We start from the raw sequence: 21541 nt of genomic DNA on the forward strand, positions 1-21541 counted from the left end.
TCCTTCTAAGCTGCAGCTGCCGTGGATGTCCCTGCTCTGGCTACTCTGTTCCTGCCGTGGCAGAGTTCAGACACTTTTCTGCCAGCTGACAGAGCATTGAGAAAGAACCCAGAGTAGTAAAAAATCCTCAGCTAATGGCATTCGAAAGTGGCCAAGGTCCAGAGAGACCCGAGGGGGAGGAGATCCGTCTGTGAATTACTATTCTAGAGGTGCTGTAGTGTGCCTATGCGCCTTATCATGTGGGGCATAACCGCCCTGCCCCCTGCTGTGTTCAGACATGTTGGTTTCCTCCTTGTTATGTGCATTGTGAGAATAACAGTGATGCCCTCGATCCTCGGGGTCCGTATGAATTACCTACCTACCCAATATCTGTCTCTGTACATAGTACTTATTTTACAACGAGGGAAAAACTCCTTGACTTGTCCCGAGTGAAAACATTCACTGGCTGGCCCATTTTAATCGCTCCACTAATCACAAGCACGGAAGGTGTACTTGCTTCCCGTGTTAATTATTCCGAACGGGGTTATTTGAAAAGGGAAACAGAATAGGCCGGGGTGTCAGAGTTAAAACGGCCCGACTCTGTCAAAACACAGAAAACGATGTAAAAGTCGGCTTACCGGGAGATTAATTCAATGGCTGCATAACCTCGACATCCGTGGAGACTGGCGCCAACAATGCGTAAAGCGGAAGTAAACGTGCTGCATGAAGCGTAACCTACGTGATGGCCATAAACAACAGATATTACGGGCAGATATCTATCAGGTCAAAAAATGCTCCAAAGTGCGAACAGACTCGGACCCGTCTGTCTAATTAATGGTAATTCCGGGACAGCTGAACGAAGCCGGGACAGCAAATAAAATAAACTCTAGCGACTAAATCGAAATAATAAAATAGCAAAGAACCACTACCGCCAGCCGCTACCGCCCCTGAAATAGTGCCGCCTGGGGCGGGCCGCCCCCACCGCCCCCCCCTAGCTACGCCACTGGGCGTGCTCAGTAATGGAGGTGTGACCAGGCAAAGAGGAAAACACCTGTTGTAAAGGGGAGAGACGATGTTGGAGGGCTACACTCAGGGACGGAGGTAGGGCGGGGTCTATGCAAGGGAAGAAAGAAAGGGGTTCCAGACCCACAGAGCCGGTCAGGACGGGACGAGGACCTTCCCATTTTTTTAGTAGGTTGACGTGGTAAATCTGGGTGGTACCCCGTGTGGGGTCTAGTTGTATTTCGTAGGTGACAGGGGTTATTTGTCGGAGTATGGTGTAGGGACCTTGCCATTGTCCAAGGAGCTTTTGATCGGAAGAGGGCATCATTAAGAGAACTAGGTCTCCCACTGAGAAGACCCGGTGTTTTGTGCCTCTGTCATACTGACCCTTCTGTTTCTCTTGTGCCTGTGTAAGATTCTGATGTACTATGTCCCTTATTAGAGACAAGTGGTTTTTGAGGTTCTCCATATATTCCGGGAGGGGGCGGGTGCGATCTGGTTCTGCCTCCCAGGCTTCCTGAGCCATGTCTAATAGAGAACGAGGGGGTCGGCCATACAACAGTTCGTAGGGCGAATATCCTGTGCTGCTCTGCGTCTTGCAACGTATCGCAAATAAGGCAAGGGGTAACATCTCCTCCCACCTCCTCGCCTCCAGCCCTAATAGTTTCTTTAGGGTTTGTTTTATGGTGGCATTGTATCGTTCCACTAACCCATCGGTTTGTGGATGATACGCCGAGGTGCGTATCTGTTTAATCCCTAGTTGGGAGCAGACCTGTTTCATAAGGGAGGAGATGAAGGGAGTGCCTTGATCCGTCAGGATCTCCCGGGGAAATCCTACCCTTGAGAACACAGTGATGAGAGCTTTCGCAACGTTTTGGGTGGTGGGTCGTCGTAGGGGAAGGGCTTCGGGAAAGCGAGTGGCGTAATCCACGATAACTAGGGCGTATCGGCAACCACTTCGGGAAGGTAGCAAGGGCCCTATGATGTCCATACCTACCCTGCTGAAAGGGACGTCAATGAGGGGAAGGGGTTGTAGGGGTACCCTTGGAGGTTGGTATCTACTGTGTTTCTGACAGACCGGACACTCTCTGCAGTATGTTTTGATGGCTTGGTGTACCCCTGGCCAATAGAACCTGTCTAAGATCGCTTGGCTGGTATTCTCGTCTCCGAAATGTCCCCCCAGAAGGTGGCTGTGGGCCAGAAAGAGTACCTTCTCCCGGAAGGGACCGGGTATGAGTAATGGTGGTTTTTGGTGGGTCCCTCCCTTCCGATATAGCAACCCATGTTTCTTAAAGAAGTAGGGACCTACTATAAGAGGATCCTCGTGGTCTACTGCCTTGGCCCACGCTTCCTGCAGCACCGGATCCTCTCGCTGGGCTGCCCTGAATTCTCTGTCGGTCTGCCACGGGTGTTCTTCGAGGGTCACTGGGAAGACACCGGTGTATTCACGTCTCTCCTTCTTTTTCTGGGCTTTGGGTTTCGGTGGTTTGGGATCAGTCCTAGGGGAAACAGGTCCTTGAGGGAACGGGGCTTCTCCCCACCAACGGGTCAGGGAATCAGTTGTTTCTTGCAGAAGTCCTGGTAGTCCCATATAGTCGCTTCCCAGAATAGCCTGTTCCGGTAGAGTGGGGACAAGACCAACAGAGAGGGTGGTTCCAGGATCTTTGGGGTGTTGGACCCGAACTTGAGTAGTGGGGTACTGTTTTGTGTCTCCATGGACACATTGAATGGCGACCGTACCTGACGTCGGCCCCACAGGTTGAGGCAAGAGCTGGGGCCGGAGAACGCTCTGACGACACCCCGAGTCAGCCAAGGCCATAAGTGGTTGCCCATCAAAGCTTACCGGGCAGCGGAACGACGGAGGTGACATGCCTGGGATCGAACACACATAATTCCTGGCGAGTCCCACCTCCATGGGTTCCTCCTTCTGGGGGCACAACCGAGCAATATGACCAAAACCCCCGCAATGGTAACACTGGGGTCCGGGATTATTAGGTCGGGGAGGTACGGGGTATGGGAGCAGGGGGATTGGTTCCGGTCGCCTTTGGAAAGACGGACGGGGAGGTCGGAGGTTTGTGGAGGGATGTGGTTTGGGGGGCGGATCTTCCTTACTTGGTTGGATCTCTTGTGCCCGACTGTAGGCACTCGCAATTTCCACCGCAGTGTCTAGGGTAAGGTGGGCATGTTGTCGTACCCACCTTTGGGTGCCGGGCAACAAGGACATCAGAAATTGTTCCAGGTAGATTTTTTGTAACACGTCGTCCATGGTGGAGGATTCTGGTCTCAACCACCTATTGGCCAGGTCCTTAATCCTAAAGGATAGAGCTCTCGGGGTTTCCTGGGGTCCTTCCTTGATTTGCCGTAGTTTCCTGCGATATGTTTCATCGTCGATACCCAACCGTTCAAGGATGCATTTCTTTATGTCCCCATACGGTGTGGTACCCTGTACGTTCGCCTGTTGGTACGCCGCCTGTAATTCGCCGGTCAATAAGGGACCCAGGTAATGACCCCAGCGGTCGGCAGGCCATGCTGCAGCCTGTGCCAATCTCTCAAAATTGGTAAAGAAAAAATCGGGATCCTCCCAGGGCACGTATTTTTGCAGCACCACTGAGGGTAGGGAGGTGGTTGGTCTCTGGTGCTCCAATACAGTGGTCAGTTTTCCCATAGCCTGTTCATGGGTGGTCCCCTGACCCTTTAACACATCGTGTAGTTGGCCGCGATCGTCCTCGGCCGTCTTCAAGAACCGCTCCATCATTATCCCCATCTGCTCCTGATTCTCCGCCATTTTCTTTATTACGGCCTCCATGCTTCCAGCTGATCCCACTTCTGACACCACCTGTGATCTTTGGGATTTGGCGGGCTGGAAAAGCAGGCAAGGAGGCCGTATATAGTGTGCAATAGTCTACTTTATTGAGTCCAAGGTACGGTGTGCAACAGGATAGAATGCGGGCCTTCTGTAGGAGGGGGTGGAAGCGATGTGGGATCCCGTCGGTTGCGGTCGTCGTCACCGAAGGTCTTCTGCTGCCCAAGTCGCCGACGTTGGTCCCAGGAAGGGGGAAGGACGGACACCTCGGAGGGCAATGAGACAAAAACACAGAGGGAGCCGTTAGACCTGCGGACAGTCTATGTCGCTGCCGTAACCTTCACCGGGGAGTGATAAGAGGAGGGGGTGTGAGGAGAAGGGACAAGGAGAAAGAAGGACAAGTCGAGGAAAGATGGGTGTTCGGAAAGGGGGTTGAGTGGGATACTATGTACAAAGCGTGAGGTGCTGTACAATGGATACTGAGAGATCCTACTAGTGTGCAGGGGTGCTAACAGGAGAGAGACTATATACATCTAGGTACAAAGAACCCAAGGTACACACGGGTGCTTTAGAGTGCTATACTGGAAGAAAACTGGTACTCACGGGCTCCGCCGTAACTCTCATCCGAGTTACGGCCGCTCTTCAGCCTCCTCCGGGGGACTCCACCAGTCTTCCGACCACTCTTCTGGTTCGCCGCTCTCGTCCTCTCCTTTCGTCGTATCTCCTGCCGGACTCTCCTTCCACGATCCTTCGACGACCTCTGCTTCCTGTCTTCCGGCTTTTCTGTCCCCGGCGGGGAACGGGTAGGCGGGACTTCCGGGAATCAGGGGTTGTCCTTCCGGTGGGTCGCTGTTCGGGATTGGCTCCTGTAAGAGAAAGAGGGGCGGGGTTCCTGGGGTCACCGAGGCTGTGGATGAAAGCTTGGATGGACTGTCCGAACAGGGAGGATTGAGCGGAAAGGATTCCCTGGACAGGGTAAGGAAGGGGGGCCCGATCCGAGGTAGGGGGTCTCCGTTACAAGTCAATGTTGTACAGGTCGTGCAATAAAGGTGGGAAATGTGTGAATGCACAGTTTATTTACGCCTAAACCCGCAGACTGCACACCTGCAGACAATACGTATGAGTACGACAGAGCGAAACAGGAGAAAACTTGGAAATCTATCATTTTAATACATTTCCAACCACTGTTTGGGATTTTGAGAATCTCAAAAAGTTAATGTCTACACAGTGTTGTATGCTGAATACTGATAAATACTGACATTTTGTGAAGCAGCAGTGGCTCTTGTCACTGTTGTCATATTTGTATCATCCAGCTAGCCCCACCCCCTGCGGGGACTATGCCCCAGAAATGCACAATGTTCACCCTCTGGCTAGGCGGGGCCAGAGCCGATATAATAAAAGGGTGGTGTCCACACCTGGTCTTCCTGGCCCATACCAGCACACTGAGTTGTCCATATGTGATTCCTTGTGGCCGCCTACCTTGTATGTAGGCCTAACACAGCGGGCCCCAAAACTACCGGGCTGGCCCCAGTGTTCTGGCGACGAGGAGCCACTACTTGTACCCCATTCCACAATACTGCAGCACGTCTTGCTCACCAGCTTCCCCCGTGGAGCGACCAGACTTGTGTACATGTGACATCCTGCTCCTCCGGCTGTTCTTCACGAGCCTCGCCCGCTTTCTGAGCTTCCAGTTGCTGGGTAATACTTCTCTGTAAACCTGTGAGCAGCTGCCATCCGCAGCATCTAGGTACCGGGCCAGGCCCCAACGCCTGTTCAAGGGAAGGAGTTTTCCACTAAAACACTCACGAGGCCAATACCAGCCACCCGTTGACTTTGGGGCACTGCTGATGCCAAAGACTGTTATGTGAGGCATAGGTAAGAGAAAAAAAGACTTTTCTTTAGGAGGGCAAGGTTAGACTTCAAAAGTGGATACAGCATCAAGCATTGGCAAAACCAACTGAAAGCAGAACATAACAGTAAAGGCCGTCAGTCTCAGGCAGAGTCCCAACTCCAGCGCATTAGAGGGCAAGTTTGCCAGCACCAAGCCAACCTTCCATGGCAGAGGACACCAATGCCGCACCCCAGCAAGGCCCACCAAGGGACCGGCCGACCCCACAACACGCATTCATAGGCGTCCCACAATCATTAAGTGAGCTAGCTGATCAGGCTACTATGTCACCACACTGGAAGACATGAGTTGGCAGGCTAGAGAACTATTTTGTCGCAACCTGCGAGACAGATGGAACAACCAACCCATACTTCCTGCTTCACTACGCAGGTAAAGAAATTTGCAAACAGTTTGAACACTTACCAAACACAGGTCCTTCCAGCGACTATGACGCTGCAGTGCGGGCGATGAATACTCACTTTGATCCACAATTAAACCCAGACTTTGAGTGTTTTAAGCGTTGTCAAGCCAGACAGTGAGAAGGCGAATCCATAGATACCTTTTACATGTGCCTGCACACCCTTGCCAGCACCTGCACCGCGGACAACCAGCTGAAAGAAATAAGGACACAAATGATTCAGGGGATGCACAAACAAAACCCTTAGAGGCCTCCAACAGCCCGAAATCAGCTCTAATAACATCCTCATCATGGCCAGGTCCCATGATCTGTTCACGGCCAGGGTGGCCGAGATGGACGTCACCATTACCCAACAACCCGTAAAGGCCCCTACCGTGAAGACAGAGTGAGGCAACGCCATTCACTCTACTGGGAAGACACCGAGGCAGTTGCTACCAGTTTTTAAAACGGCATGCGAGCAGTCGCCATATGGATGGGAAAAACGACCTTAGACTTAATGAAGACAAAACGGAGGTCTTGATCTTTTGTAGTCCTCCATCCACATGGACCCATATGTGGTGGCCAGATATGTTGGGTACACTACCCACACCAACAGACTCAGCAAAGAACCTTGGGTTAATGGTTGCCAAAAATGTATCCTTCGAACTTCAGATTAACTGTACGGTTTTGACCTGTTTCCTGGTGATCAAGACTCTCAGGAAAGTCTTTCCTATCATCTCCTTCGAGGCACATAAGGAAGTGACCTTGGCACTGATCACACCCAGGTTGGATTATTTTAATGTGCTATACCTGAATATCAATAAGACTGTACTAGCCAAACTGCATGTGGTCCAAATTGTGGCAGCAAGATTGTTTCTTGATGTTCCTAAATCCCAATTAGGGCTCTATGTATCGTTGACAAGGCACTGCATACCATCAGGCCTGAATGAATTACATCATGTCCCAACGGTATACTCCCTCGATCTTCAGGTAAAAAACTTTTAACTGTTCTTAAGTAGGGAAAGGCAAGGTAGGGAGGCAGACCCTTTTCAGTGGCCGCATTTAAGCTTTGGGATTCTCTTCCTCATTCCATCTCTAGTCTTCAAACTCATCTTACTTTTCGTAATGCCATCAAAACTTGGCTTTTTACTTTTTAACATAAGTTCTCGAGGCCTGGATCATGGAATTCTTCTGTTTTCTCTTCCTTCCTAAGACTAACGGCTATCAGCCCCTTGATGCCTTTGGGCATTTGTCTGCGCTCTATACGGTTTTTTCATTTAATTTAATTTCATAATCTCAGAATCCATGACAAGGTTTGGGTTTTGGATCCATCTCTGTGGCTCCTTCTACACAGAGTATACTGTTTAATGTGGGGTTAAGATGACACCTGTGATATTGAGGTCAGTAATCTCACACTGCAACTTGTCCTATGGGCCACTGTAAAATTGTGTGCATAGTCTCAGGGTAGCATGAAATCTCCTTCAGTGAGTAAGCTTCCTGGTGGACTAGCTCTTGCTTGAAGAGGAGGGTGGCACATGGGACTTAACCCTAAAAAAGCTGGTGAGGGATGATGCCATCACTGGTAGTCATGGGCGAACACTAGCTAAGGAAGCCATGATGAAGAAATGACAAAATACCAAAAAGAAATGAAAAAAATGTAAAGTGATTTATATGTCTTACCTGAAGCAAGGGTTAGGGATGAAATAAATCTCCTGCCTATGGATATAGATTCAGATATGAATAAGGATATGTTCTTGATGTGAATATGGACTTAGATATGCATATTGATCAGCACATTTGAATATAGACACAGAAACATATGATCATACAGGAAGTAGGCAGAGAAAACGCAGTGCTTATCCTATCTCATCCTTGCAGCTGTAGAAGGGTCCAGTTGTGGGTGTCCACATTAGCTTCGAAGTTGCTGCAGAGCTCTGCCTGCCTTGCAGCTTGGATTATTGTTGTCTATTAGGACCTCGGCCCCATGATTTTCCTCCTTCCACTCCTATCCACAACCTTGCCATGATCACTCCTAAATGCCACATAGGTCACTGGGGAGCAGAGGGATGAGAGGATGGTCAAGAGTGGAAGGTGGATAGGAAGCATAGGCTTGCACAGGATTGATCATACCATAGGAGAAGAACTCCCGGAGGATCAATATTGGCTTCCAGGCCCAACAGTGTTTCTTTGGTCTGGCACCAGACAGAGTACTGGGCGAAAGGGTGAGAAAGTGGTGACCGATGCAGCTTGTGGAAAGCGTTTTGGAGTTCCCTAAGAGCATGAGCGAGTGTGGGTCAGGCAAGTAAGTTCTGCTTTGCATGTGGTGCAGTTTTGGTGAAATACATATATTGAAGAGAACTGAGGCTTATAATTTAACAGATTTAATTCTCATTATTACCAGTAGCCATCATAAACGATTGCTAATGAAAAAGTGGATCCTCAAATGTGATCTTCAAAGATGTGCCTGATGACACAGACCTGAGTGCACTGGAGAAAAATCAAGAAACAGGTAGTACAGCGGAAATACTTGAGGGATAATGGTAAAGACAGACTCACAGAAAAATACAAAGAACTGAAGATTAGTGAAGTTGATAAGGTTGAGACAGAAAATGATTTTTCTTTCAAATAAACTTTACAAAAAGAAAGTTGATCCTATCCTCAATAATACCGTTAATAAACAAACATTCAAAGAATAAAATACACATAAGACAAAAATAATTAAAATAATTTCAAAGCTACAGTTTCCGAAAAATGTAGATTTATTGTAATTGTAAGCTTTACCCGATGGCTGTATTAAGAAGACAGTTAATACCCTGGCAACAGCATTCTCTTCCACAAGTAATGAAAATAAAAAGTAGACTGGGTTAGCCAATTATATACAATCACCTAAGAAGAATAGGAATTGGCCTAAGGGTCTCCTAATCAAAGACCAAGGTAAAACTAGAAGATAAGAAAGTACTGAATGATCAAGGTACATCAACATAACCCTGGGGACTAGGGACCAACAGTTTGTTGTAGATGCTACACATAGGTATAAACAGCAGAGCAAGTGGTCAAAATCATGAAGATAAGAACTGTAGCAGTCAACATTAGGCAAGAACTTAGTACTTGTGAAACCCCCGTTCATCCAGCTACTAAAGCTTTGCAATTTGGAAATAATTTTGCTGAAATTAAAGTATTAATTTGTATGACTCATTCGATAACACTGCATTTCCTGCACTCAGTATTTAGCCTCGTTGGCATGTCACCTAAATATATAGCATGAGTATCCTTCCAGAGGATAGGAAAAAGAGCTTCTGTGAATTTCATATAAGCACTATAATGGCTGAAATTTTAAGATCAACAAATGAAATTATGAAATATTGGTTTGAATAGGTCAACTGTTTCCTTCAAAGGTAGCAGGGTGACATGATTAAATACTATATTACCTAGTTTTGTCCCTCATCAAGAATCATGCAGACATAATGGATCAGGTAATTCTATAAAGAACATAGCCCATCAGAGAATTGTGGCATAAATGAGCAGAGACAGAATAAAAAAGCCGAGGAGAATGTCACAAAAAGAAACATAGAGATTGGACTTAGATAGCTGCTGCTGTTTTGCCAAATCTTCAGGAACAGAAGCTGTACAGTTCCTGTTGAATATATTCACTTGGAATATAGCAAGGATAGGCAAATGGTGGTATAAGCGGGAGCAAAAATGTGCTTGAGATAGCATTGCCGTAGCAGCCTTGTGGGAAACATGGGCAGCAACAGCAAGGAATGTTAATTATATAATGCATGAACTAAAGCACAGTGAAAGGGAAATATTGGCATTCCTCAGGAGGGATGATCCTAAGTTCCATATCTTTAGATGTCAAGGGAGAAAGAGTATGTTTGAATGGTAGTAAGTTCTCTATTGTTGTACTATATGGTCTGTATGTGGGTATCAAGCTAGATGTTCAATCAAACAAAGTTTTGATGGTTTAATAAATGGATATATCACATAAGGGAGAGATGTGGAGGATTATTTGAAGGCATTAGCCATTCTTATAGAATACATTGAGATCAGCCATCCTTTCGTCCTAACAGTATTATTATTCGATTTTAATGTAAGAATGCTTTTAGTAAATGTTGAAAATCTTCTGTTTATGATTTATGAGGAGGCAATAGGCATATCGGAAGAGATACAGGGTAATGGAACACCAAATTGGGGACGAGGTGAGCTGGACATCATTTGCAAAAAGGTATACCCTTGCTGGTATTATTGGAAGTAGTCCCAGAGGCCAGCCAACACAATGTACCTTTTGTAAAGGCCCTTCTTCCTCCCCCTGTCAGACCAGCAGCTACCCCCCTGTGCCTTGAGACCCATACGGGTGAGTAGTCGTGCTTTACAAGACATCTGATTGATTGAATGATTCCAACACTTTATTAGATGGTATAGTGATCTTTGTGCAATCTTTTTCTTTGATGTACACCTGACTATGGGACACTTCAGTGGAAGTTACTACAGAGTGATTCAAACACCCTTGAAATTGACAAGAAAGACCTGTGGTACAACTAATGGAGGATAGTGCTCAATATAAGGCAAACGAGATATATTGGTCAGCAAAAACATGTACTGTCTGTACAAGTCAGTTGAAGAGTATCATAGAAAAAATGAAGAATGCAAATCAGGAATTCATTTTGGAGTTTTATAATATCTTCATTGCAGACTTTAAAAAATCTTTATTAGCCAACAGAAAAGTGGTAGGATTTAGCAAAAACATTAACAAAAAAAATTGTGAAAAAAGAAAGCTAGGAAGCACTAGTCCAAGTATTAATGGTTATTTAATTTTGAAATGGCTGGCACAAACATATCCTGTGCAAAAGTTGTTCCACAAGAGGAGACTTGTACATACTTAACAGTACTTACATAAGGTGACTGTTAGAAATTGGCTAATTGGTTGGTTGGTGTGTGAGCCCTGGTCAAGCAGCAACCACAATTGAAGTCGAGTAAGGCACAAGCAAACCCAAAATTAACCTGTGCTCACCAACTGATAGCCTGGGACAGAGCAGTCAGCCGTAACTTAGAGGCAACGTGTAAAGTATTTGTGAAACACTTCAAAGCAGCTAAACAATAAAAACACCACACAAAAGATACCAAACCAGGTTAGAAAAATAGAGCATTATTTATTAAATACAAGACCAAAATGACAAAAATGCAATCCAATCCAATAGCACCGAAACAGACAATCCACTAACCGTGGCTATCTGGGCGCGCTGTACCAGGTCAACGTTAAAAGCTCAGGCTGACTTTGGTGGAGCATGGGTCGGATACAGACCCAGATTAGTCCTGCTGAAGTTTTAGCTTCTCAAGTTTTGTGCCAAGAGTCCTGTTCTGGTTGGAGAGGGTCTCCGGGAGCAAGGAGAGGGTCATGGGTAGTGGGTGGCGTGGCACAAAGAGCAGGCCACTTCCCCAGGACGGGCGGGCTGGAACATCACGTCCCCTGCGGGCTGTCAAGGCTGCTGTGTAAAGAGACAGTAAAGAGACAGTGGTTGAGGGATGAAGTCCTTTTGGATGCTGAGGATCAGTGGGTGCCATGAACCCCTCCTATTACCACAAAAAGTCCCACTCAGTGGGATTGCTGAGAGCTGGTCAGAGGCCCGGCCCCTTTTCTCAACCACTCTGCAAATGTACCTTCTGGCACACTACTGGTAGGAGGATGAAGTCCCCTTGGATTCTGAGAATCCTTGGGGGCCAAGAGCCCCTCCTGTTCCCACCAGTAAGTCCCAAACAGCAGGATTACTGAGAGGTAGTTAGAGCCCCCACCAACTTTAGTCTAGCACTCTGCACACACGCCTCCTGGTGCACTACTAGTTGGGGAATGAAGTCCCTTGGATGCTGAGGATTGTTGGGGCCAAGAACCCCTCCTATTACCACCAGTGAGTCCCACACAGCGGGATAGGCGAGAGCTCATTGGAGACTGTTGGACTTGGCCCTTTTGGCAGGTTCACCCCCAAAACTTTTTGCAATTATCCTAGCTTTTTCCCTATTTTGTGTAAGTGGTTTTAGGCCTCTAGGCGCTTTTACACTGTGTCCCAGTGGAAAGTGCGTGCGCTCTGTTACATTTAGTGAGACTGACCTGCCCTCCCATAGGAATGCATGGGGTATGCATGTGTCAATGGTAGTTCCTGATGCGTGGAGAGTGCAGGGTCGAGTTTGGTATATGCGAACTCGTGAGATTGAATGCTGTGCGATGATGTGTGCGGCGTTACTGTGTCTAGTGTAGAAGTGCCACTTCTAGAAGCTGGCATGTCTGTGTAATGAATGTGAAGGACTGTCTGGCTGGTGATTGGCTGGTGTGCCTGGCTCCAGGAGTCAGGATGGGTCTGCCCCGGTGGTGGGTGGAGAGATCTGCATGTTGATGGGTGGTAGGAGTACACCTGGGACCTGAATAGGGCTGGGCTTTCCCCACACAATGCTGGCTCCGCCCCCTGTGGTGCGACTGATGTCCCTAGCCTGTCCTGTGAATAGGGAGAGGGGCTGAGCAAAACAAAGTGCTCAGGAACCAGTTGCATCTGGTTCGCCCCTTCCCTGTACCTTGGGAACAAAGGAAATGTGTATATAAAAAGGGGCTGTGACCCCAAGTAAAATGTTCTTCTTCTGATCCTAACTAGAGGGGGGGGGGCTGCTACTGCTGCTGGGCACCAGGAGAGACCGCCACTGGGGACTGCCTCCCTGCCTGGAGGGCCCTGTGAGCTGGCCCCTGGGCCCAGCCCTTGCCCCCCTGCCTCCTGAAAGACTTTTCCTGGACTCTGTAACTCCAGCGCCTGGGAAGCGCTATGGCTTGGTGATCGCTTGACTTTTCAGCCTGGAAAGCGCTTTATTCCTGTCCTGAGGAGCGCCTTCGTGGGGAACAGCAGCGCTGAGCTGCGATAATTTTCGAGGGAATCCCGACGTAGGGATTCCCCCGATTTGTGCCTTTTGAGCGGGAGCCCACCCCGCACTATTGCCGCCTTGAAGATTTACCTATCGTAAAGCGGGTGCCCACCCCACATTGCGATGCTCTTGCGGGTGCCTACCCCGCTTATTTCATTATATTTTATTTAAACGAAGGCGGGAGCCCACCCCGCGCTTCGGTGAAGAGAGAAGAGAGGATCACCGCCGCAGCCCGGCCCGGACAGTAAACCAGGCAACCTGTGTGAGGATGTGGGTGGGGCTTAACCAGGAAGCGGACGAGATCCTACCCCGTGCTCCTGTGATCACCGCCGAGAAGAAGCGCCGCATCCAAAGACCCCCGGCGGGAGGCCATCCCGCACGGGGACGTGCTGCAGCAGAGGTCTGGAGCTTTGCAGGCTCCACGTCCAAGAGTGGCCCAGAAGAATCCAGGCGGGAGCCTACCCCGCTTGCCTGTGGCCTGGACACGCGTGAGGAAACAGCGCGATGCACGCAGGGCTCCGGGTGGTCAGAGAGCCCTGCATGTTGAGGAGACCGGCAGCGCTGAAGACGCCAGAGAGAGGAGACCGCCGCAGACGGAGCGGAGTCCCCAGGAGCAAGCCCGTGAGTCTAGAAGGGCTGGGGGGCTCCGTGGGGACTATTGTTGGCGCCAGATAAAGGCACAGTGTAGCACTACCTTTAGAGCGGCCCCGGATGGCAGCGGGCCGCTCCAACCCCGGGGGCATGTGTTATTAAAAGCTCCAGTCCGCTCCAGTGGGGGCAGTATTCTTTTAGAGTCCAGAGGGGCTCCACCGAAGGGGGCCTTATTCTTTTAGAGTCCAGAGTGGCTCCACCGAAGGGGGCCTTATTCTTTTAGAGTCCAGAGGAGCTCCACCGAAGGGGGCATTTTTAGTCTAGAGCCCAGAGAGGCTCCAACGTTTGGGGGCCCTAGCGTTTTCGGAGTCCCAGAGCAGGACTCCAACGTGCACCTGGTTGGTGCTGGCATTTCCCCCAGCTGCCCCGTGTGATAGAGGGCAGCTGCAATGTGGCGCAGCTCTGTTAGAACGGGCACAGTGAAGGCCCGGGCCCATCTTTGAGTCTACAGCTGCCCAGCAAGTAGTGGGCAGCTGCCACGTTTAGGCCTGATCTTTTGCCCTGCTGTTTCTGCTGCGTGCGCAGCCCAGCCCTGACATTTTGGACAAAGGGCGTTTGAGCCCCGGAGAGGCCAAGTTGGCCTGGGGACAGTTTTCCTGTGTTGTGCCCTCACCTAGGGTACATGGTTATTTTTACCTGTGTACGTTTGCGCAATGTGCATTGCCTTTATACTATTTTTGTTCCTAACTGTGTCTATGCATAGGAGACTGTTTTCCTAGTGGAGGTTATGCTAGTGAGTTCATGGTTCCCTGCGTGATATATGCCTAAGGTGTTTATGATTGCGTAGGGTGTACTTACCTTTTACCAGTGGTTACTGGTTGTGCGCTACATTTATTATTTGTTCTACATTTCTACAGTTACATTTCTACAGTTACAATTGGTGATTTGTGATGATTCTCTGTTAGAAATCCCATTTCTAACAGAGACCCTGCTCCCTTTATCTACCCACTGTACAGACCCATGCAGCCACTCATGCACCCACTCACACATAAATAGAGCCATTAATAAACCCACTCACACACCCACACAGCTACTCACATGTAAACTCACAGACACACAGCCACTCACATGCCCACTTACAAACCAATACCGCCACTCACAAACCTACTCACACACCCACACAGCTAATCACACATCCACTCAGACACCCAAATAACCACTCACACACCCAGTAACAGACCCTCACAGCCACTCACACACCCACTCACTGACCTATACAGCCACTCACAATTCATTCTGAAAGGTTCGAGGTTACAGTTAGGATATCATGTTTTTTTTAAAACCTTAGAAATTCATTTAAAAAAAAAACAAATGTTATAGTTAATAAATAGAATTAAAAAAACTTAGACATTCACTGTAAAAACAAAGGTTACAGGAACATTATTATTTGGCTAAGATATCACTTGCACAAAACCAGTGAAATTCAGCAGTTATAGTACCCGAGATAACTATAACTTACAGACCAGCAATGCATTGCTTAAGTCCTCACATATTAAATCATTGATGAGATCACTGATGACATCTCAAATGACATCACTGATGACATCACTGATGACATCATCCAGTGATTGTGAGTGTTTTCTAAAGGTTCCTGAGCATTAAACATATATACTAAGGTATCACAAAAGTTAAATTAGTTTACTTTGTGTACTACTAATGAGTGATTCTATTTTAAAACATAGATTATGTGAGTGTCTGTGTAACTGTGTATCTCTGTGTGTGAGTGGGTGTGTGTGGCTGTATGGGTGAATAAGTGGGTGTATGAGTAGCTGTATGGGTGAGTAAGTGGCTGTGTGAGTGTCTTTATGGGTTAGTGAGTGGGTGTGTAAGTGGTGTATGGACGAGTGAGTGGGTATGTGAGAGACTATAGATGAGTGAGTGGTTGTGTGAGTTTTTGCATGGGTGAGTGAATGGTTGTGTCAGTTGCTGTGTGAGTAAGTGAGTGTGTGAGTGGCTGTATGGGCGAGTGAGTGGGTATATAAGTGGCTTTAAATGGTGAATGAGAGGGTGCATGAGTAGCTTTATAGGTGAGAGAGCAGGTACATGGGTGTCTATATGGGTGAGTGTGAAGGTACATGAGAGGCTGGATGAATGTATAAGTGGGTATATGGGTGAGTGAGTAGGTGTGTGTGTGGCTGTATGGGTGAATGAGTGGGTGTGTACATGCCTGTATGGGTAAGACAGTGTGAGAGAGTCTCTATGGGAGACTAAGTGGTTGTCTCAGTGACTGTTTAGGTGACTGAGTACATGTGTTAATATCTGTATGAGTAAGTGAGTGGGTGTGTGCATATCGTATGGGTGAGTGACTGGTTATGTGAGTGCCTGTACTATTGAGTGAGTAGGTGTGTGAGAAGCTCTATGCATGAGTGAGTGGGTACATACACATTTGTATGGGTTTATGAATGGGTATGTAAGTGGTTGTGTGAGTGGGTGTATGAGTTGTTGCATGGGGTGTGAGTGAGTGTGTGAGTGGTTCTGTGGATGATATCATCAGTGATGTCATTTGAGATGTTATCAGTGATGTCATGAGGGAGGTCACTGACCATGTCATGAGTGATGTAATATGTGAGGTCATAAGCAGAGCATTGTGGGGGTGTAAGGTATAGTAAGCTCAGGTGACTATAACTGCTGAATTTCCCTGGTTTTGTATGAGTGAAATCTGAGCCTAACTGTAACATCCATGTAAGCTTTGTTTTTTTCAGTGAATTTCCAAGGTTGTTTTAATAATATTTTCTAACTCTAACATCCCTGTAACCTTTGATTTTCCCGTGAATTGCTGTAGTTTTTCAATGTTATTTACTAGCTATAACCTATGGCCTTTGAGAGTGAGTGTATGAGTGTTTCAATGGGTGTGTGAATGAGTGCCTGAGTGTCTCACTGGGTGTATGAGTGGCTGTGTGCATTTCTGAGTGGGTCTTTGAGTGGATGCATGAGTGTGTCAGTGGGTTTTGCTGGTTTTCTGCCTTTTTTATGCTCACTTATGACCTTTATTTTGCCTCGTTCTGCTTGTTGCTGACCTTTATTTTACCTCTTTCTGCTAGGCCTAAGCGAAGCTCGCAGAGTTTCACCAAACAACTCCACCAAATTCCACGGAGTTCCGTTAGCGGGTGGAGTATTGCTCCATGACCCGTAATTAAGTCCACTTAGATGCTGAGCGTAGTTAGGGGTGAGAACCCCTACTGTTACCATCAGTAATTGCCCTACAGCCTCGTCAGAGGCCCTGCCTCTTTACTCAACCACTTTGCACACGGGCCTCCTGGTGCATTACTGGTTGGGAATGAAGTCTCCTTTGCTGCTGAGGGCCCTTACTGCTACCACCTGTATTTGCCTCTTTCTGCTTGTTTCTGACCTTTATTCTACTTCTTGCTGCTTATTTCTGACCTCTATTCTGCCTCTTTCTGGTAGTTTCTGACATCCATTTTGACCTGCTCATTTCTCACCTTTAACATGCCTCTTTCTGCTCATTGATGACCTTTATTCTGCCTTTTTTTGCTTGTTTCTCACTTTTATTTTGCCTCTTTCTGCTTGTTTCACACCTTAATTTTGCCTCTTTCTTCTCATTGCTGAGCTTTATTTTGCCTCTTTCTGCTCCTTTCTGACCTTTCCCTGCCTCTTTCTGTTCATTTGTCATCTTAATTTTGTCTCTTTCGGCTCTTTTCCCCCGGGAACCCGAAAGGAGACTTAAGGCCCTCTGGTCCCAGCTGGCTCTCTGCCTCCTGCGGGAGCTGGCATTGCTATCAGAGACAAGGAACAGCTAAACATTCTCCTCCCTGTCAGTTAGAGCAATCCTTTTGTCTGTTTCCCTGCCAGCTTGACAGCAGGCAGGGAAACAGACACAAACTCTGCTCTCAGTAAATGGGAGCAGTTTCACAACTATCACTTGCTGAGAGCATTGTTTGTGTTTGCTCTGACTTGGTGGGAAAAGCTTCTAAGCAGTGGTGGGGTCTGAGGGCGGCCCCAAAACCAAGGTTTGGGGGTGAGGGTATTCCTACTCTGCCCCCCTATCTTTTTTGTTCTGTATTTTGTGGGACTCGGCTGAAGCCCAGTCCCAAGATGGCTACTAATACTTCCTGGTTGAAGTGTTGGCAGCAAATCAGAGCTCTGCTTGAGCTCATTATTTTTCACGTAGTCAGAGCAGCCACAGACATCCTTATTTTTCCTTTAAATTTCTCAAGACTACTGAACAGACTTACACCAGACAACTGAAAGCATGATCCGTGTAACCAAATCTACCTTTATGCCAAATGTGGCGTAATTTCATCCAGCGGTTTGGACTGTAGTCGTGTTCAAAGCTCCTAAGGAAATTAACATAGGAGACACACTTTATTGACCCCCTCCCCCCTCTTTTTCTCATTCCCTGCTTAACAGATAACCCCAAAACTTTCCATGCGCAACAAGAATTACCTAGGCACGTTTTTGGGACAATTTTGTGAAGGTTTGTCTAACGGCCCCAAAGATATAGGCAAATCATAAAATGCTTTTTCCATGGAAACATGGTCCTAACTAAAACTTCCTACTGGTGCCCGCCAGTAGGTAATATGGACCCAGCAGCATTAGAAGGGTGTTATTTTGTCACTAACTTCCATGGATACTTCAGTTATTCAGACTTGCATTAGAAATCTGTTCTGACCTCTTTTGGAACTGAATCAATTGCAATCCTCACTCTGGAAAGGAAAAAGATCTAAAGGTGCTATGGTCCTAGTAATCCAATTCAGCTAATCTGCAGTATTGCATCAACTTCAGGCTCTTAAAAAGCCCTGATGAGGCCTTCTGGTAATGATCAGACTATCAGCTATGCTAAAACTCTTGCACTGCTGACTATGATGCATATTTTTTTTAAATACTTTGTTTCCACAGTTGAAACAGCAAAAACACACAATAGAGGACAACAGCATTTTCCTTATCTTCCTCACAACTCACCTATCCTTGTTGCCACCATTGTAATCAATTAAACTGGGCCACCAGAATTCAAAAGAAATGGCTTAATGTAAGAGAGTCTGTTAGAAATTGGATCTCTAGTTGACAGTGTTATGCACCCGTGTATACGTGGGGACCACAATCCTAGTCAGGATAAGTCAGATACACACCCTAAATTAACTTGTGCTCACCCCCTGGTTAGCTTGGCACAGAGAAGTCAGGCTTAACTTAAGAGGCAATGTGTAAAGTATTTGTGCAACACTTGATACAGTAAAACAGTGGAAAACACCACAAAAAATAATACACACCAAATTAGAAAAATCGAGTCCAGCAGAATTACAGTCCTTTCGGCAGCACAGCAGCCCTTCTTCTTGGCAGCGTGTCCTGAGGTCCAGAAAATGTAATGTGTCGGTGGTGTCAGGTGGCCAGTACTTATAATCTGTTGTGCCTTTGAAGTGGGGGGGACGTCAAAGAGAGGCCTTTGAAGTGCACAAGGTCCCTACACTTAAGGCCTTGTGGTAGACTTACTACAGGGGGGGAAGCAGCTCTTTGTGTGAGGGAAGGCACAGCTCTATTCAGGTGCAAGTGTCAGCTCCTCCCTCCTATCCTGCCCAGAATGGCCCATCAGCCTGGTGATTGCCCATCAGAATGCGGATGGCCCATCAGGCACACCTAAGCACCCTTTTTTTTTGACTGTCAAGAGGGAATGCATGAGGGAATTCCCAAAGCCAAGCTGTCACCTACCCCAGATGTGTATTCAGAGACAGGCAGAGGCACAAAATTGTTAAAGTAAGAAAATGACATCTTCCTTCAAGTGGTATTTTCACACTTACAACTTAAAATCCGACTTAACCATAAGTTGTGATTTTAAATTGTGAGTCCAGAGACACCAAACTGAAAATGTATTTTCTGAGTTGGAGCTTACACTCACAAAATGTAATAAGGTATTCCCAATTTTAACCTATGGGAGAGATAGGCTTTGCAATTGTGATAAACGAATTTGAAAGTTTCTCACTACCTGGGAATGTAAAACTTAAAAGTACATGTTCAAATTTTTAAGTACACTGCACCCTGCCTTTCAGACTGTCTAGAGCCTACTTTAGGAATCATTTGTATGTATTAAAAAGGAAGGTTTGGGCCTGTCATATGGGTTGACTTGCCAGTTCAAAATGGCAGTTTAAAACAGCACACACAGGCTTTGCAATGACAAGCCTGAGACATGTTTAAAGGGATACTTGAGTAGGTGGTACAATCAGTACAATTTAATTTACAGGCCCTGGGGACAGGTATTGCACTTTACGAGGGACTTGTAAAAAAAAAATATGTTTTTATTGAGTTATATCCATTCAAACATAGCGCAATACTTTGATTCAGTGTTACATTTCGTAAACAAAATATATAGAAGAGGTAACCCCTCAAGGATATAATACCAATCTGTCAAGAGATGAATACACATCCACAAAATTTGTATCAGTACATACAGTATTGTGCTTGGACATAATAAATCAGTCTTATCAAGAAAAAAAAACATATCATCATAACTTTAACTTGCCCCTCCCCCACCCCTGAGTCAAATAAGGAAAGGTCAATCCCGCCACTTATAGTACAGGCCAGATGATGAGTGTATGCGGGCAAGTCTACACTGCGCTGAGGGTATGAGAGGCCTGTGGACTTGTCGTCTCGCTGGGATCATCATCTCTATTGTTTTGTTCTACAGCCACTTGTGAGATAAGGCCCTCCCCGTGTGGAACTCAGTGATCATGCCATACCAGGCCATCGTATCTTCTTCCAGTTTATCATCCCTTCGGACCCGTCTCATCTGAATTAGTTCTGCCGTCGCCCATTCCCGCAAATCCCCAGTCCACTGCTCCGTCATGGGGGGCCTCGGACTCAACCAACTAATTGCTATCCTTCCCTTAGCCAAAACCAGCCCCACATCTAGGAATCTATGTGTAAGCTTATTCCGTTTAGGTCGAGGGAGTACTCCCAACAGCACTTCTTTAATTGATTGGGGTAACGTCCCCCCCTTCACTCAACGTAGATTCTCTAGTGTTGATCCCCAGAAGAGACCCAGCTCTGGACAATCCCATATCATATGTAAGAACTGGGTGTCGCAGTGCCGCACCTGAGACATCCATCCGGGCGATCTCGGTATATTTTATGGAGTATGCTAAGTGACAGGTAAGTTTGGTGTACTATAATAAATTGTGTGAGTTTAAATCTGATATTTGAACTTATACTTTTAACCCCTTCATGTACCTTTTGCCATTCGGAGTCCATCAGAGGCTCTCCCAGCGTTCCGTCCCACTTAGCTTGAATAGGGAGCGGGTGCCTTTTCAGATCCCCTCTCAATGCCCTATAAATGTGTGATACCAACTTACAACCCCCGCCAAGGTCACAAGAGCCTGGAGCATGGCGGTAGTGGATGGCTCCTCCGCGAGCGTCAAAACACCTCTCGAGCGACTGCTAAAATCTTGGCATACTGAAGATATTGCCTCCTGCCTAGCTCGAACATTGATTCTGCCTCCTCTCTGGTGATGAACTTTTGTCGCAAATTTAAATACCCCATCGTGCGGCAGCCTCCCTCCGTCCATCTGAGAGTGGAAATGGTTTGACTTATTTGTTTAAACGGCACCACCACCCATATCGGGGCCTCTGGGACATAGGGTGCTCTTTTTACTGCAGTTTTAATTGCAAGTTCCCAAATTATGGCCACATGTCTAATAATAAATGGGAGGTTCTCTGGTACTCGGGATCACATCATAAGAAGATCTGGGAGAGGGGTCTCCCCGTGAGTACCCTCCAACAACCGCCTCTCCCAGTTGTTGTTCTCATCTAGCCACTGGACGGCGTGCTGCAACTGTGTTGCCATGTAATAAAAGCCAAACCGAGGAACCTCCAATCCGTCTCGCTCCCATGTCCTTTGTAGTCTATCCAATTTCACCCTCTTCATTTTAGACCCCCATAAAAGATCCACCAGTAGGCTATCCAGCTTATGGAAGTA

At 47.1% G+C, this 21541-nt stretch overlaps 1 protein-coding gene across 1 annotated transcript in view; it reads left to right on the plus strand.

Annotated features, from left to right (window-relative positions):
• Nucleotides 1–21541, plus strand: part of DOK6 (docking protein 6) — a 1435463-nt gene that overhangs the window by 1048990 nt on the left and 364932 nt on the right. The gene's annotated exons all lie outside the window — the stretch shown is intronic.

The sequence above is a fragment of the Triturus cristatus genome, chromosome 5_1 (genome assembly GCF_964204655.1).
Source record: "Triturus cristatus chromosome 5_1, aTriCri1.1, whole genome shotgun sequence".
Lineage (NCBI taxonomy): Eukaryota > Metazoa > Chordata > Amphibia > Caudata > Salamandridae > Triturus > Triturus cristatus.